We start from the raw sequence: 15425 nt of genomic DNA, 5'->3' as shown, positions 1-15425 counted from the left end.
GAAGAGCTTTGCAGTGGCCCATGGGTGCAGGACGGAATGATTCCGGTTCAACCCAATTCGCAGGCCCACAGGGGTCCTTCCCTTTGCCAGGGGGCACCGTGCCTCATGAAGAGAAGTTGCCAGAACTGCCTTGGCGGGTGGCCCACTTTAGGCACCCCCTCATAAGTCACTCCACAGGTGCTTCTGGAGCGGCACCCGGTAGAGCACAAACACCGCCACTATTAGTCCCAGATCCTATTCAGTGTGCGAGGACATCTTTAGTCCACTGGTTTCAGTATTGTTTGTTTCCAACATTTCAGAGTCAGTTTGACTCAGTGCCTAGTAACTGTTTCAGGTGATTTTTATTGAACTTTTTTTATTTTATTTTATTTTTTATTTTTTTAAGATTGATTTATTTATTTATACAAGCACTGGGTACAGTCAGAAGTGCGGGAGGGTGAGAGAATTCACCAGAGCCAGAGCGGGAAGCAGAACAGGCAGACGGACCGAAGACACTGCTGAGGGGAGCAGCGGGCGGCAGGAGAGGTCTGCGTGCCATGTGGGACCCTCACTGGTGGCCGGGGATCGAACCGGCGCTGCAGAGGCTGTGGGCAGCTTCACAGCCCAGCGCTCAACTGCTGCACCACCAGGGAGGTCCTCAGATCATTTTTAAAGTGGCAAATGGATGATTTTAAAAAGAGAATGGATAGTTTGCCCTTTGCGATTGCCTTTTCAACGTTGTGGCTATTTAGTTGCATTCTCTTTTAAAATTAGGGTTTCAAAGACAGTATGTGCCTGTAAGGCCAGGAATGGACACAGTGCAGGTTTTCTGATCCAGCAGACCGGTAAAGGAGGAGTCAGAGTCCTCAGTGGTTTTTGCAGGTCTTTTATTGGGATGTTACCTGGTACACAGCAGGCAGGGGTGCTGGGGGGCCGGGAGGCTGGCAGGCCTCCCAGCCCCCAGCAAGTCTTCACTCTATCTGGGCTCTCCGGTGATCTCGGCTTCTGCTTCTTTGCTTCTCTCTCGGCTTCTCCTTTGGCTTCTGCTCAGCTTCTATTGACATCCCTGTGACACGGCCCTTAAAAAGCACGTCTTAGCCCAGGTGAATCCCATCTACCTAGGCCCACATCCTACTCCAGGTGCCGCCATCAGGCGTGCATTCAGGACTTCAAGGATCCATCCTCTATCCTGATGGCGGGAGGGCAGAAAAACCTGACATTTTTCCTTACCCTGCAGTGCCTACTTATCTAAAGTAAAAAACCAAGATTCCTCTCCCTCCCCTTGCAGGGTGCCCCTCCAGAGCCTTTTCTGGTTTTTAGGGTCTGTATCCAGCACAGGCCCCTTGGGGCAGACTGATCACGTTTCCTCTCATGGCTGCACGGACCTGGGACAGTTTATTTGGTCCTTGCTGGGCCCCACTTTTCTCATCCGTCCAATGTGTGATGTGTACAGAATAATCCATGTGGGAAAGCGGCAAAGCCCAGCTGACTCACGCTCACTCTCCAGGGCCCGGAATGAGTCAGGTCTTCAGGGAATAAGCAGGAACAACCCAATTCCTGAGGAAGCCCTGGGGAGTCCCCCTGGAACGAGCTGGACCTCTCCCACCAGATGACAGGCCTCGCCGGCCCTCCCTGTGCAGGCCCTGCTGGCGGAGCCCGCAGGCAGGCAGCGTGTGACTCCGGATGTGGCTGTCTGCCGCCCACTCGGCTTCCCCACCCCAAACCCCAGGGAAACAGAAATTATCTTTAAAATGCATGTTGCTGCTTCGTGCCAGAAGGATTCCAAGCAGCTCCCAAAATAGAGAGGCCGGCCCCAACTGCAGAGCCGATGAAACTACTTTGCCCAACAGACATTCCTGAAGCACCTGCTCGATGCAGGTTCCTCCTAGAACATTCCCCGTTACTTTCTGCTGATAATTGAGAACTAACTGCTCATGGAGAAAATGGAGAAACAATGGAGGCAGAACAGAAGTTGCGAGATGGCAGAACAGAGTGGAAGATGGGGAAATTAGTAAAATAAATACTTATGGGGTGGGGAGCACTTGGGACTTGCGTTTTGTGCACTGTGATGCTGAGATCAGGATGCAAGCTTCCCATGACACACAGGTGGGAAGTCATATGTGTTTTTGCTGACTCAGGCTCGGGGAAGTCACTCGGGCCACGCTTCCTCCGCAGGTACAGCTGTGCCTGTCTGGGGTTTGCTTCCGAAGGAAGCGAGAAGCTCAGGGAGCCAAGTCCACACTGGCCTGAAAAAGACGGTGTCCTAGAGACGGCCGCGCCATGCCCTCCCAGCAGGAGCCCCACCCCTCGCCCGCAGCGGCCCAGGCCTGGGCCTGCCCAGGGAGCCCACCTGGGCCTCCCTGACGCCAGGTGTTCCACTCAGCACCTGTGCCCCACCCCTGAGCAGCTCATTGGGCCAGGAGCAGACACCTGACCCGACCCGGCCATTCCGAGGGCTGGGGGGTGGCCTCGAGGTGGCCAGATACGGGACCAGCGCAGAGCGTTAGGGGCTCGGACGCCAGCGAGCCGCGCCAGTGCCCCCGCTCCAAGCTCCCTCCAGGTGAGCACGTGCCCTCGCGGCCAAATGTCTCTGTGACAAAACTGGTTTTAAGTGGTGGGGCTCACGCCTCTGTTCCCCCTTTGGCCTGGCTCTCTGCGGCTACGCCACGACCCGCCTCGTCTTGAGGGCTTGGTCGAGGGCCGTGACGGCCGGTGGCGTCCACGAGCAGTGAGTGCCCCGGCCCCCAAGTTGGTCACCCCGGCGTGTCCCCCTCCCCCAGGGGGCCCAGCCACCAGCCCGGGGCCGCAGCGTGGTTAGGCCGCAGCGGTGGAAGCGCCTGGCGTGTGCCCAGCGGGTCCAGCCTTGGCGTGTGGCCGCCTCCAGGTGAGTGTGGGCTGCGAGGCGGTGGGGGAGCCGCTGACACGGGCCGGTGCGGGCAGCTGGCGTCCAGTGGGTGCGACATGTCGCCGGCGGGGAGGCGGCCCGCCCTCTGGCCTGGCTGCTGGAGCCCTTGGGGGCGTCGGCTGGAGGGCCGGGTGGGCCCGCTGGATCCCTGGCACCTGGCTCTCAGCTAGATTGGCAGCTTTGCCGGCATGGCTGGAGCTTTTATCAGAGACTCCCCCTCAGGCCTACCCGTGCGGCGTGTGGGTGTTCAGTGGGCGCCAGCAGCAGGGACGTGAGCACAGGTTCAGAGGTGACCAAGGTGACAACTGCAGGTTCCTGCCCAGCTCGTCCCTAAAGATTGTTGTGTCTCGCTGCAAGGATGGTGCGCCGAGGATTCCTTCACCTGCAGGCCCGACGCTAGTCAGACACTGTTGGGTCCCAGGAGGAGTGAGTCTGCACGCCGGCTCTGTCAGGGCTGCTGCTGATTCCTACTTCCTTCAGCTTTCCGGTGCTTATTTTCCTCAGGTCCCAGATGCAGGGCGCCAGGGACTGGTGCTGTGCTGGATTGAAGGGGTGGGGTGCAAAACCGCTTGTCCATTGCGCTCCGCAGCGGGGAGCATGTCTGTCCCCACCCCCCCACCTCTGGGTGCTGCCTTTTTATCCGTTGTTGTGGAATCTATTTGTCAGAATTTCAGATCCTCTGGATAAACTCATTCATGTGTTGCTGGCGATTTGGGTTTATTTCTTGCTTTTTACTCAAACTCAGAATCTGCTGTCTTTGCTCCTGGTTTTGAAGAGTGAAATGCGCCAGGCAGGTGCTCTCAGGTGGGTTGGGCAGGGGAGGGGAGAGCACAAAGCAGATCACACTGAGCAGATCATGGTCGCTCTGAAGTTGGAAGTTCTCGAAGAGGCTTAGAGTGGTCAGGAACGTCTCCCATCTCCAGATTTTTACCTCATTTAACTAGCCCACCCCAGTCAGTCATCCGTCAGCCTGGAGTGTGGCCAGTGGTCCTGGAAACCAGTAGCACCTGCGCCTTGTTAGAACTACAAAGCCTTGGGCTCCACCCAGACCTGCTGAATCCGAAACGCTGGGTCAGGGCCCATCGAGCTGTGTTGGATGAGCCCTCCAGGTGGTCCTGGTTCCGAGCAAGTAGGAGACCCAAGGCTGGTGTGGGGCTTACTCATCAGCTCCTCCCCTGTCCCTGAAACAGGCAGGTGTGCCCATTTTACAGAAGAGGGAACTGAGGCTGGGGACTGCTTTGTCTGAGCCAAACCACCCCAGCAACGAGCCTGACTCTCCCACGCCAGGACCAGTTAATTATAAACAGTAAATCTGGGGGTTCTAATTTTTTAAACATTGTTGATTCAACTATGGTTTTGGTGTACTTGGCATAAAATCAGGTGTGAAAATTAAGCATTAGCTGTGTGTACTAGATCTCCAAAAATGGTTGAGACAGTATTTCTGGTCCCACTTGCTCCCCAGAACTTTGCCAGCCCCATCAAGAAGTGGGGCGTGCACCCCAGCTGGAGCTCTCATACCACCAACCAGAACACTCTCCTCGCCTCCTCCCCTCATGCTAGTCTTCAACCCATTATTACCTTTTGTGGCTGAATCGTTGGCATCCACATGTATTACTCTGCTTTCATTTTGTTCAACCAAAGGCAAATTGGTGGGGAAATTGCCCTTCATTAGATTCTCTGTAATTTGGAAAGTTCATGGGCGGCTTTATAGGAAGGCAGAAATCTTGTTGAACCGATCAATTTGTTTGCAGCTCTTTGAGAATAATGCCCTCATTCAGCTCCAGTGTGGGGAGCCTGCCAGTGCAACACTTTTGGAATCTTTTAATCTGGTGCGCCAACATTTTGAAGGCAATATGTGGGATGATGGTGGCTTGTTTTTGTGCTTGCTGGATGTCTATACTGACCCCTTCCTCTGGGTTGAACTTGTGTCCCAGTCAATTGATTCCTTGTATCAATACTTTTAAGAGTTTGAAATTTCTGATATCACCTGATTTCGCTGACTGAAATTCTAGATGCTGTGCCCTTTAACCTCAAGACTTGATTGGTAATTTATGAGTTTTTTATAAGTCAGTTATGATAGAGTACTGATGTGTGGAGACAGTCTACGGTAAAGCAAAGACACGGACTTTCTCATTTGCATGCTCTGAATACAGCTATAGAAAGTGTAAATGACCAGCATTGTACATTTCTTGAGTATTGGGACGTGATGGTTGAAATGTGCACCACTGACTTGGAAGAGCTGCCAGCTCTAAAATGATTGCTGAATAATCAAAGAAAAGATAATTATATACAGAGTAAATCTGGGAGTTCTAATTTTTAAACATTGTTGATTCAACTATGGTTATGGTTTACTTGGCATAAAATCAGGTGTGAAAATTAAGCGTTAGCTGTGTGGAAAATACCATGCTAGAGAGAACTCAAGGAGTGTGTGAAGTCACGTAAGAAAAAGCTGTTCTGTTACCTTGGGAGAGAGTTTATCATCTAGTGCTGCGTCCACACATATTTATACTCACACCAGGACAAATCAGGAAGGACACTGTGGCAGAAAGTATTTTCCAAAAATGGTTGAGACAGTATTTCTGGTCCCACTTGCTCTCCAGAACTTTGCCAGCCCCATCAAGAAGTGGGGTGTGAACAAAGCCTTAGGTCACTGTTTCAGTGACCAGATGCCCCAGATGTAACCTTATGGGATTTGCAAAGCAGACAGGTGACATGCTCCTGTCTGACTCTTTCTGGGGACTTTCTCCCCAGAAACCCAAAACCCTTGCTCTGGGGAATCAGACCACATGGGGGGACATGGGTGGAGCCCTAGTTGTGCCCACTCTCAGCTGCAAGGAGCCTCTGGGAAGCAAACCCGAGGCCTCAGGAACTGCCTGGGCTGAGTGCGCTGAGTAGACACAGGAGTCCCCGCTGCCAGAATCGCTGATTGTTTCAAGTCATGCCATTTTGAGGTGGCCTGCCATGCAGAAATTGGCAGCCAAAACTGATTTAAATCAACCATAGAAGTTGGCCATACTAAAAAAAAAACTAAAAAAATGAAGACAAGGCCAGTGCGACCTCACTGTGGAGAGAGAGGAAGCCTTGGAGCTGGGGAGTCTGGGGCTGTGGCCTGTCAGGGGTTTGGCTTCATTGGGAAGCTGTGGGAGGGTGCCAAGCAGGGGAACGGCGTGGACACTTAGAACGAGTCCTCTGGCTACTGATGGAAGGTTTCCAAAGCCCAAGCCCCTCCCAAGTCAGCCGCGAGGGCTTACCAAGAGACTGTGATGAATAATAGCACTTTTAGGGAAAATTGATTTTTTTAAAATTCACCATCAGCTAAATTGCAATTTAAGAAGGAAAAGACAGTAATTCTTCAGGAATGTCTATTTAAGATTAACGTTTCCTGATTGCTGAGTAATATTCCATGGTGTATATGGACCACATCTTCTTGATCCAGTCATCTATTTTTGGGCATTTGGGCTGTTTCCAAAGCTTAGCTATTGTAAACAGTGCTGCTATAAACATAGGGGTGCAGGTGCCCTTTGGAATGGATGTTTCTGTGTCCTTTGGGTAAATACCTAGGAGTGGAATTGCTGGATCCTATGGAAACTCTATGTTTAGTAGGTCCAGAAATCTCCACACAGCTCTCCATAGTGGTTGGACCAGTTTGCACTCCCACCAACAGTGCAGGAGAGTTCCTTTTTCTCCACACCCTCGCCAACACTTGCTGTTGCTAGTTTTTTTAATATGTGCCATTCTCACTGGTGTGAGATGGTATCTCATGGTAGTTTTGATTTGCATTTCCCTGATGGCAAGTGATGTTGAATATTTTTTCATATGCCTGTTGGCCATTTGCATTTCCTCTTCAGAGAAGTTTCTTTTTAGCTCTTCTGCCCATTTTTTGACTGGATTATTTTCTTTGTTGTTGTTGAGTCTCATCAGCTCTTTGCAGATTTTTGTGATCAGTCCTTTATCATTAGTGTTGGGTGCAAAAATGTTCTCCCAGTCGGTGGGGTTTCTCTTTGTTTTTGTTATTGTCTCTTTTGCTGTGCAGAAGCTCTTTAATTTGATGTAGTCCCAGCTGTTTATCTTTGCCTTCACTATCACTGCGTTGGGTGATGTGTCTGTAAAGATGTCTTTGATGTGCAGATCACGTAGTGTTTCGCCTATATTTCCTTCTATATATTTTATGGTTTCAGGTCTTATGTCTAGTTCTTTAATCCATTTTGAGTTGATTTTTGTGTATGGTGTGAGGTGGTGGTCAAGCTTCATTCTTTTGCATGTAGCGACCCAGTTTTCCCAGCACCATTTATTGAACAAACTTTCTTTGCTCCAGTGCATAGTCTTTGCTCCTTTGTCAAAGATTAGTTGACTGTAAATCCGTGGGTTTATTTCTGGATTTTCTATTCGATTCCATTGGTCCGTGTGTCTGCTCTTGTTCCAATACCATGCAGTTTTGATTATTATGGCTTTCAAAAAGATAAACTCATGCAATTTGCAGCAACATGGATGGAGCTGGAAGGGATCATGCTCAGTGAAATAAGCCAGAAAGAAAAAGAAAAATACCGGATGGTCTCATAGCAGGGATTTAGAAAATCTAAATAGGGGACCAGGAAAAAGACTAATTATAATAAAATAAAAATCAAAATCAACAAGCAACTATAGACCAGAGACACACTACGGGGTTGGGGGGGGGGGCAGAGGAGAAGAGGGATTAGGGTCAGAATAAAGGGGATGGGACTTGTATGGAGAATATAACCAAAATGAAAATGCATACATTGTGCAAAAATGAAATATGATGTAAGAATTATATAAAATAAAATAATTAAAAAAAGATTAACGTTTCTCAAGTACAGTGCTGTATCAGTTTTTAAAAGCCCGTTAGACACATCAGAACAAAGGTGGGGGAGCCCCGACATTCACAGATAAAAGGCGTTTGTTTTCAGTAAGAACACCCGTCTTCAAAGAATGGTTGCAGTCCAATCTTTCAGCAGCCATCAAAACACAAAGAAGGATGTGTCCTCGGAATCGTAATGTGCATTTTATTTAAACCATTGAGTAATGGGGGGGGTGGGGGGCGCAGTGTGACTCATACCGGAGAGTGACGTGTTGTGAACAGTCACTGGGTAGCTGGATTATGGAGACAAAGACGCGGGAGCCATGAGTTGGGCATTAGGAAAGAATCTGAAAAGGATGAAGAATTTCACTGTTTTCAATTAATACGCCACAATCTGGCCCCCATATTCTGTGAACCCCCCGTAGCATTCTGCTTCAGACCTTTCCTAGAGACAGGAAGTTTATGTCCATTATGTAACGTGGACGCACGTCACAAAACAAATTTGTTCTTGCAAAGTAGAGCAGCCCAAATTAAAGCCAGATGCTAAGTAATATTTTTAAAACTCTGGCTTGAACAGACAGAGACCAGGCCCAGCTGCCTCCTCCCAGTGCCCCGTCAGCCAGGCCCGAGGGGCCACCCCTGCAAAGCAGGGGGTCAAGCTTGAGGATTTCCTCTTAGTAGCACCCTTGGAGCTGCCCATTCCTTCCCGTGTTCTCTCTAATTTGGAAGTAAACAGCGGGCCCCCGAGGGCGGGGCAGCTCTTCTTCTAGAATACTTGGGAAAACAAACAAAAGCAAAGAGTTTGCAAAGTGAATCATCTAGCCCGGGCCAGAGGCTGCCCGCCCCTTCCCAGCCCGCTCACAGGTCAGCCTGTGTATTGCCACCCTCGCTGTTGTGGTTCTCTCTTGCTAACCAGCGGGCCTGCTCCGGAGCCTGGCAGTAATCGCTTTAGTTTGCTCAGGAATTTGAGCGTCAGCATTTGGGAGAGGCTGGTGGGGCAGCCTGGCTCTCCCCAGCTGGAACGGTGGGGTCAGGAGAACCAGCTTCTGAGGCTCTGCACTCCCATGGCCTGCGGGGCTGCTGGGCCGCGGGGAGCCCTGCCCGCCCGGCCTCTCCAGGCCTCCTCGGCCTCCGCACAGTCCCAACTTCACAGGACACACCCTTGGGCTCCCAGAGTCTTACAAGGGCACCAGAGGGGGTGATACTCTTTTCAGGAGGCTGGAGACAGCCAAGGTCACAGCAGCCCCTCCGCCTGGCCTGCTGGTTGGGGTGCTCTGAGCCGCACACGCCCGCGGGAGGAAAGGCAGAACCCCGCTGGCGGGAGGCCCGAGGCTGTTGTGCACCCACCTCAGGGTAGATGTGTCCACACCAGTTTTTACTAATGGATGTTTTACTGCTGGGCAGTAGTGACTCATGTCATTGCTCCAGTGACTGTGACGGAGAGATCGTGATTATTCCCTTTTTACAGGGGAGGAACCTGAGGCACTGAGTAGGCAGCTGGTCCGAGGTCACTCAGCTGCGTGTGAGCCAAGGTTTGAACCCGGGCAGTCTGTCCATGTAGGTTAATGAGTAAGTTGTTATGCAGCTTCCTGTGGCACTAGCAGCGATAGTAAAGCATATGTGAGCTCAGTGCAAGAGGGGAGCCAGATTACAGGGGTGGGTCTTCTGCTGTGGGTCTGTGCCCAGGTGCTGGTGCCAGTGGGTGAGGGGCACCTTCCACAGGAATCTTGGTCTGTTTGGGCGTGAATCTGGCTGACAACATGAGTCTCCAAGCAGCATCTTAAAGAGATGAGGATTAGGAACCCAGCATATAACTGATGTGACAAGACAGAGAGGAGACGTTTAAGGGAACACACCCCCCCCACCAGTGGACACATGACAGGCAGCAAAACTGACATGGCCCTGGTCTGTCCAGAACGTGCATTTCAACCCCTGGACAACTCCTAGCTGGTCACTGAAAGGGGGTGTCCCCCTCCAGCACCCTGAAGGATGCCAGGCTGCCCCACAGGGAGAAACACTGGTGTGTTTGGGTACCGTGGTGATTGCACCCCACTTTTCCTGTGCTCAGTCTGCAAGCTTGCAGCTGGCTCAGGTGGGACTTCGTAACCAACTGCCAATTCCTACAGTAAATCAGCCTCTCTCTGCTCCTCCTTCCCTCCCCTTCGCTCTTCGAGAAAAGCTTATTCGTGGGTAGAGAGCGCGTGAGGAGGGAGAGAGAATATGAATGTATCTGTAATCCAGCTGACTCAGTTTCCCAGGAAGCCCTGACTGACACTGTATCCCAAGCCGTGCAGTGGAACACTGGGAAACCATGAAGTACCCTGTGTTTATTATATTTATTACTTTTTCTTTTTTAAAAATATATTTTATTTTTATATTCCCCATACAATTGCAACCCCCTTATTTTGACCCCAATCCCTCCCCTCCCCGCCCCCCACCCCCTATTACTTTATCTTTCTATAAAACATGTTGACATGGAAATTCGTAATATAGCAAGTAAAAAAGTAAGTCACAAGCACGACCTATAATGTGGCTCCATTTAAAAAATTTGGAAAGATACAGATTTGGAAAACTATAAAGCCACGTTTAGTGTTTCTGACAGTTTCTAGTAAGATTACAGGTGATTTTTGTTTTCTCCTGGTTGCTTTTCTTTCTGCATTTTCTACTATAATATGCGGCTCTATGATAAGAAAATTGTTCGTTTTCTTGGGCAGCTTGGCTACTCTCCTCTAGCACACGTTCGAGGCTAAGCAAGTCACTCTTGTACCTGGAGGCTCCTATACTTTTGGAGCAATTTCCAGGCATTATCATTGTTTCATTTCGAAATACGTCAATATCTCTAAAAGAAAAGGACTAGGCCTCCCTAGTGGCCTGGGGGTTAAGTCTCAGTACCATCACCCTTACAGCCAGAGTTCCATGCCTGGCCAGGGAGCAACCCACATGGCGCGGCAGACCTCTCCTGTCTCACCCGCTGCTCCCCTCAGCAGGGTATTTCGTCAGTCTGCCTGTTCTGCTCCCCACTCTGTCTCTGGTGAAGCCTCTCACCCGCTGCACCTCTGGCCTGTACCCCAGTTCTTCTATGCCGAGAAAAATAAGGACGACTTTCAAAAGCATAACCACACGAGCATTACCACAGCTAGAAGAAATGAGCTACTTCCTTAATGTGGTCAGTTACCCAGTCCACGGGTTTCCAGTTGTCTCAAATGTCATAATTGCTTTTCCATTTTTAAAAAATTGAAATTTTATTTACTATCAAAATTTGCCGTTTTAAAGTTTACAAACCAACGTTTTTAGTCTGTCGTCCTGCATCACTACCACTGTCTACCTTTAGATGAAAGCCTCACCCCAAAAAGAAGCCCCACACCCTTAAGCAGTGACTTACAGTCCTTCCCTCATGCTCTGGCAGCCATGGACTTGCCTGTTTGGGACATTTCGTATAAAAAGAATCACACAATGTGTGGCCCTTTCTTGCATGTGGTGCGATGTTCATCCGTCCAGCGTGGCGCATAGAAATACCTCATTTCCTTTGCCAGCCGAATGACGTCCCGTCACGTGGAGGGTCTGCCTGCTGTCTGTCTGTTAGGGATAGTGCTGCTGTCCGTGCTCACGCAGGGGTTTTTGCGCCACATGTTTTTAATTCCTTGGGTAGACCCCGAAGTGTAACTGCTGGGTCATGTGGTGAGTCTCTGGTTATTTGAGGAACTGTTCAACGGTTTTTGAAAGGGGTTGCGTTACTTTCCATCCTTTTCAGCAATGTATGGGGTTCAACTTTCTGCATATCCTTGACAGTGTTTATTGTCCAGTTTTTTAAGATGTATTTATTTATGCATACAAGAGCTGGGGTGCAGGCCAGAGGTGCAAGGGGTGAGAGGATTCACCAGAGACAGAGTGGGGAGCAGAACAGGCAGATCCACTGAAATACACTGCTGAGGGGAGCAGCGGGCGAGACAGGAGAGGTCTGCAGTCCATGTGGGTCAGTTTCCTGGCCGGGGATTGAACTCGTGCTCCAGTGGCTGCCAAGAGTGCTGAGACTTGACCCCTTGTGCCACCAGGGAGGCTCTATTGTCCATTTTTAAAAGGTACACCCCTCCGCGTGGCTGTGGTTTCTCATCCTGGTCTTGGACTGCTTTTTCCTAATGCTCAATGATGCTGGACATCTCCAGTGCTTACTGGCCATCTGTGTTTTCTCTGAAGGACTGTCTCCTAGATTCCTATGCCCACTAAGAAGTTGGATTATTTTTCTTTTTATTATTGAGTAGTTGTTCTTTATATCTTTTGGATACTAGGTCATTATCTGATGTATGATGTGAAAATAGTTTCTCCATTCTGTCAGTCGTTGTCTTTTTCATGTTCTCTATAATTGTCTTTTGGGACACAAAAGTCTTAATTCTGATGAAATTCTATTGACCTGCCCTCCCCCCCCCCGCCACTTTGGTTGCTTGTGCTCGCAATGTCAAATCTAAGAAACTCTACCTACCTAACTCACCACCACAGATAAACAGCTGTTTTCTTCTAAGAGTTGTGTGACTTTACCTTTTACATTTATGACTTTGATCCATTTAAAGTTAATTTTTGCATATTTTGTAAAATAGGGGCCCAAATTCATTTTTCTGCACGTGGACATCTTGCTGTTCCAGCACCATTGGCTGAAAGAGATTATTTCCCCAGTATCTTGGTGCACTTGTTGAAATCAGGGACCATAAATGCGTGGCTTTACTTCTGAAGTCTGAGTTCTATTCTACTGGTCTATAAGTACACTCCGTGCCGGTGCCACACTTTTCTGATTACTATAACTTTGAAATAACGTTGTGCTAAGTTTTGACATTGGGGGGAGTCTTCTACCTTTGTCCTTCTTTATCAAAAGAGTTGTGGTTATTGTGTCCTTTGCAGTTCCGTATCAATTTAGGATCAGCTTGTCAATTTCTGCCCCAAAAGGCAGTGGAATTCTGACTGGCATTGCGTTAAATCATAGCTTAACTTGGGGGACATTGCCTCTTTTTTTTTTTTATAATAAATTTTATTTTTATATTCCCCATACAATTGCAACCCCCCCCTTCTGATCCCAATCCCTCCCCTCCCACCCCCCAGCCCCTCAAAAGTGTCTCTGGTTCATAGTTGTTTGTTGATTTTGATTTTCACTTTCTTATAGTTATTCATTTTCCTGGTCCCTTATTTAAGTTTTCTAGATTCCTGCTATGAGTGAGACCATCTGGTATTTTTCTTTTTCTTTTTGGCTTATTTCGCTGAGCATGATCGGACATTGCCTCTTAACTATGTTAAGTCTTCCGATTTACGCTTGGATGTTGTATCTGGAGAGGGCGTGGGAGTTCTGGGTCTCTTCCCAAATACTTTTCTCTGGCCCTTCCATCTGGCTTGCCTCAGTTTTATTCTTTTATAATAAACTGATAATCCAGTATGTAAAATAGTAATAGTAAATTACCTACTGAGAATCTAGTAGGTAAAATATAATATAATAGTAAAAGATTGGAAATTTATGAAAGATTGGAATGTAGAGAAAATAAAAATAGAAATTAAACTTTTAGAGGCATTTGCTGCTTTCTAAAACCTGATTTCTATATATCTGATATTCTATTTGGTGAGCATATTTTACACTTCTAATTTCAAGGCATGGTTTTCTTTAGCATGTTGAATATATTTAAAATAGCAGCTTCAAAGTCTCTGCCTGGTGAGCTCAGTGTCTCAGCTTCCTCAAGAACAGTTTTCGTTGATTTTCTTTAGCCCCAAGTGTACAAGACACATATTGATTATTTGCCTATTTCACAATTTGGTGTTGAAAATTGGACATTTAAAATAATATAACACGGCAGCTCTGGAATCATGTTCCTCTCCCTCCGCAGGGTTTGTTGTTGTTGACTGTTATATTCGTTCAGTGACTTTCCTGACTGATTTCTGCGCTGTGTTCGGTGTCATGTGTGGCCAGTGAAATTTCCACTCAGTTCGCTTAGCAGTCAGCTGATGATTACACAGATTTCCTTAAATGCCCGGAATAGAAAAACATCCATCTTTGCCAAGTGTGTGTATTTATAGACATACCTTAAAAACGCAGCCTGGCAGCAAACACCTCTACCTTAGCCTCCCGGCACAGAGCATCAAAATCAGCTCCAGGTGAGAGCTGAGGCTAGTCGCCTGCCTTCCGTGAGTGTGTCGCCAGCTCAGGTGTGCACAGAGCATCCTACGTTCCCAGAATTGAGAATTTCTCCAAGCTCCTATGTCCAGCTGTTCCCCACTTTTCCTTTTGAAGCTGTTTGTGTAGTCTTTGGTTTGCCTCAGAACTTATACATTCCCTGAGACAAGCACAACTTGAAAACTCTTGCCTAGAATTGTTTCCAGCAAACGCTCTTCCAGGAAGACTAGTTTTCACTGTCAGTCAACTCTGAGTTCGGGCGGCTGGAGCCCCGAAGTGGCAGGAGCCGCGCGCTGGCCCGGAGGCTGGGAGGGAGCCCTGCTGCTTCCCTTCCCTCTGGTCGCTGCCGGGCGGCGCGGAACCAGCCGTCAGGGCCCCTGCAGAGCTGGAGAGCAAGGGATACAACCAGGGCAACTTGAAATGCCCCAAAGGTCACAGTTCTTACCGAAATGCAACAAGTTTTTCTTGACTAAATGCTTCCTAGGCTGCTGACAGCCTTTCGTTTCTAGACGTTTGTGAGAACGGATCTTGACAAATACTGCCCATTCTTTGATGGCATCGGTGGAGGAATTTTCAGAGGTCCTTGCTCCACCACGTTCACAGACCGCATCTGGCAAAACCCATCTGGCCACTTGCGTTGTCTTAGGTCTGGTCCCCTGAGCCCCGGGGCCGCAGGCAGGGGCCGTCCGCGTCCCCCTACACTTCCTGGAACCAGGTGGGAGGCGTGCAAAACCCTTCTTCAGAATTACCCTGTCCTTGAATGTGCTTCGCATTTTCTTGCATCTGGGCGTTTCTTGCATTTTTTAAATGATTAAATGAGAATCACAAGTCATTTTTCTCTCACTCATGCTGGGCCCTGATAGGTTAGTGGTTACCTGTGAGGACGCAACCCACGTTACACAAAAAAAACAGGTGACGTGAAAAACTTACTGTCAACATAAAAAAAGCATCTTGATTGTTCTACTAGATCTGCGGTAGCATCAGTCACAGCCCCCCGTGACGTATCAGAGCCAGCTTCCCCCGGTGTTTTGAGGGTGACCGACTGCGTCGCTACTTAGGCTCGGCGCTGGCGTCTGCCCAACTTGACTTCTGCGGTGGCTTCACTTCCAGCCCCAGGTGAGGCGAGTTACATGCCAGGGGCTGGGCTGGGGCCAGCGGGCACCCTAAAGTACCGAGTCGGCTCAGATCCCCGCTACATTCCCACGACACATGGTCCTGGGCCAGCCTCAGCAGAGCCTCGGGCTTGCTGCTGTGGATTAGCTCACCATGTCCGTCCTTCCGTTCCTGAGTTTACTAGTGGAACGTTTCTCCCATACTCAGCAGGTCTTAGGGCCTCTCACCCCAGAACCGTGTGATCCCCTGGTGCATAAATGGGCACCTTCTCATCCCTGAAGACCCCCCCACCGCACCACACAGAGACGCACCACGTCTCCCATAGCTGCAGGTTATTTATTTTTTTTTAGGCATGTTATTTATTTATTTGTTTGTTTGTTTGTTTGTTTTTGTTTATACAAGCACTGGGTACAGTCAGAAGCGCGGGAGGGTTCACTAGAGAATTCACTAGAGCCAGGGCGGGGAGC

Source organism: Talpa europaea (genome assembly GCF_964194135.1).
Source record: "Talpa europaea genome assembly, chromosome: 11".
In the NCBI taxonomy this organism is placed as follows: Eukaryota; Metazoa; Chordata; class Mammalia; order Eulipotyphla; family Talpidae; genus Talpa; species Talpa europaea.
The sequence above is the reverse complement of the archived record's forward strand: the minus strand, read 5'-3'. Positions refer to the sequence as shown.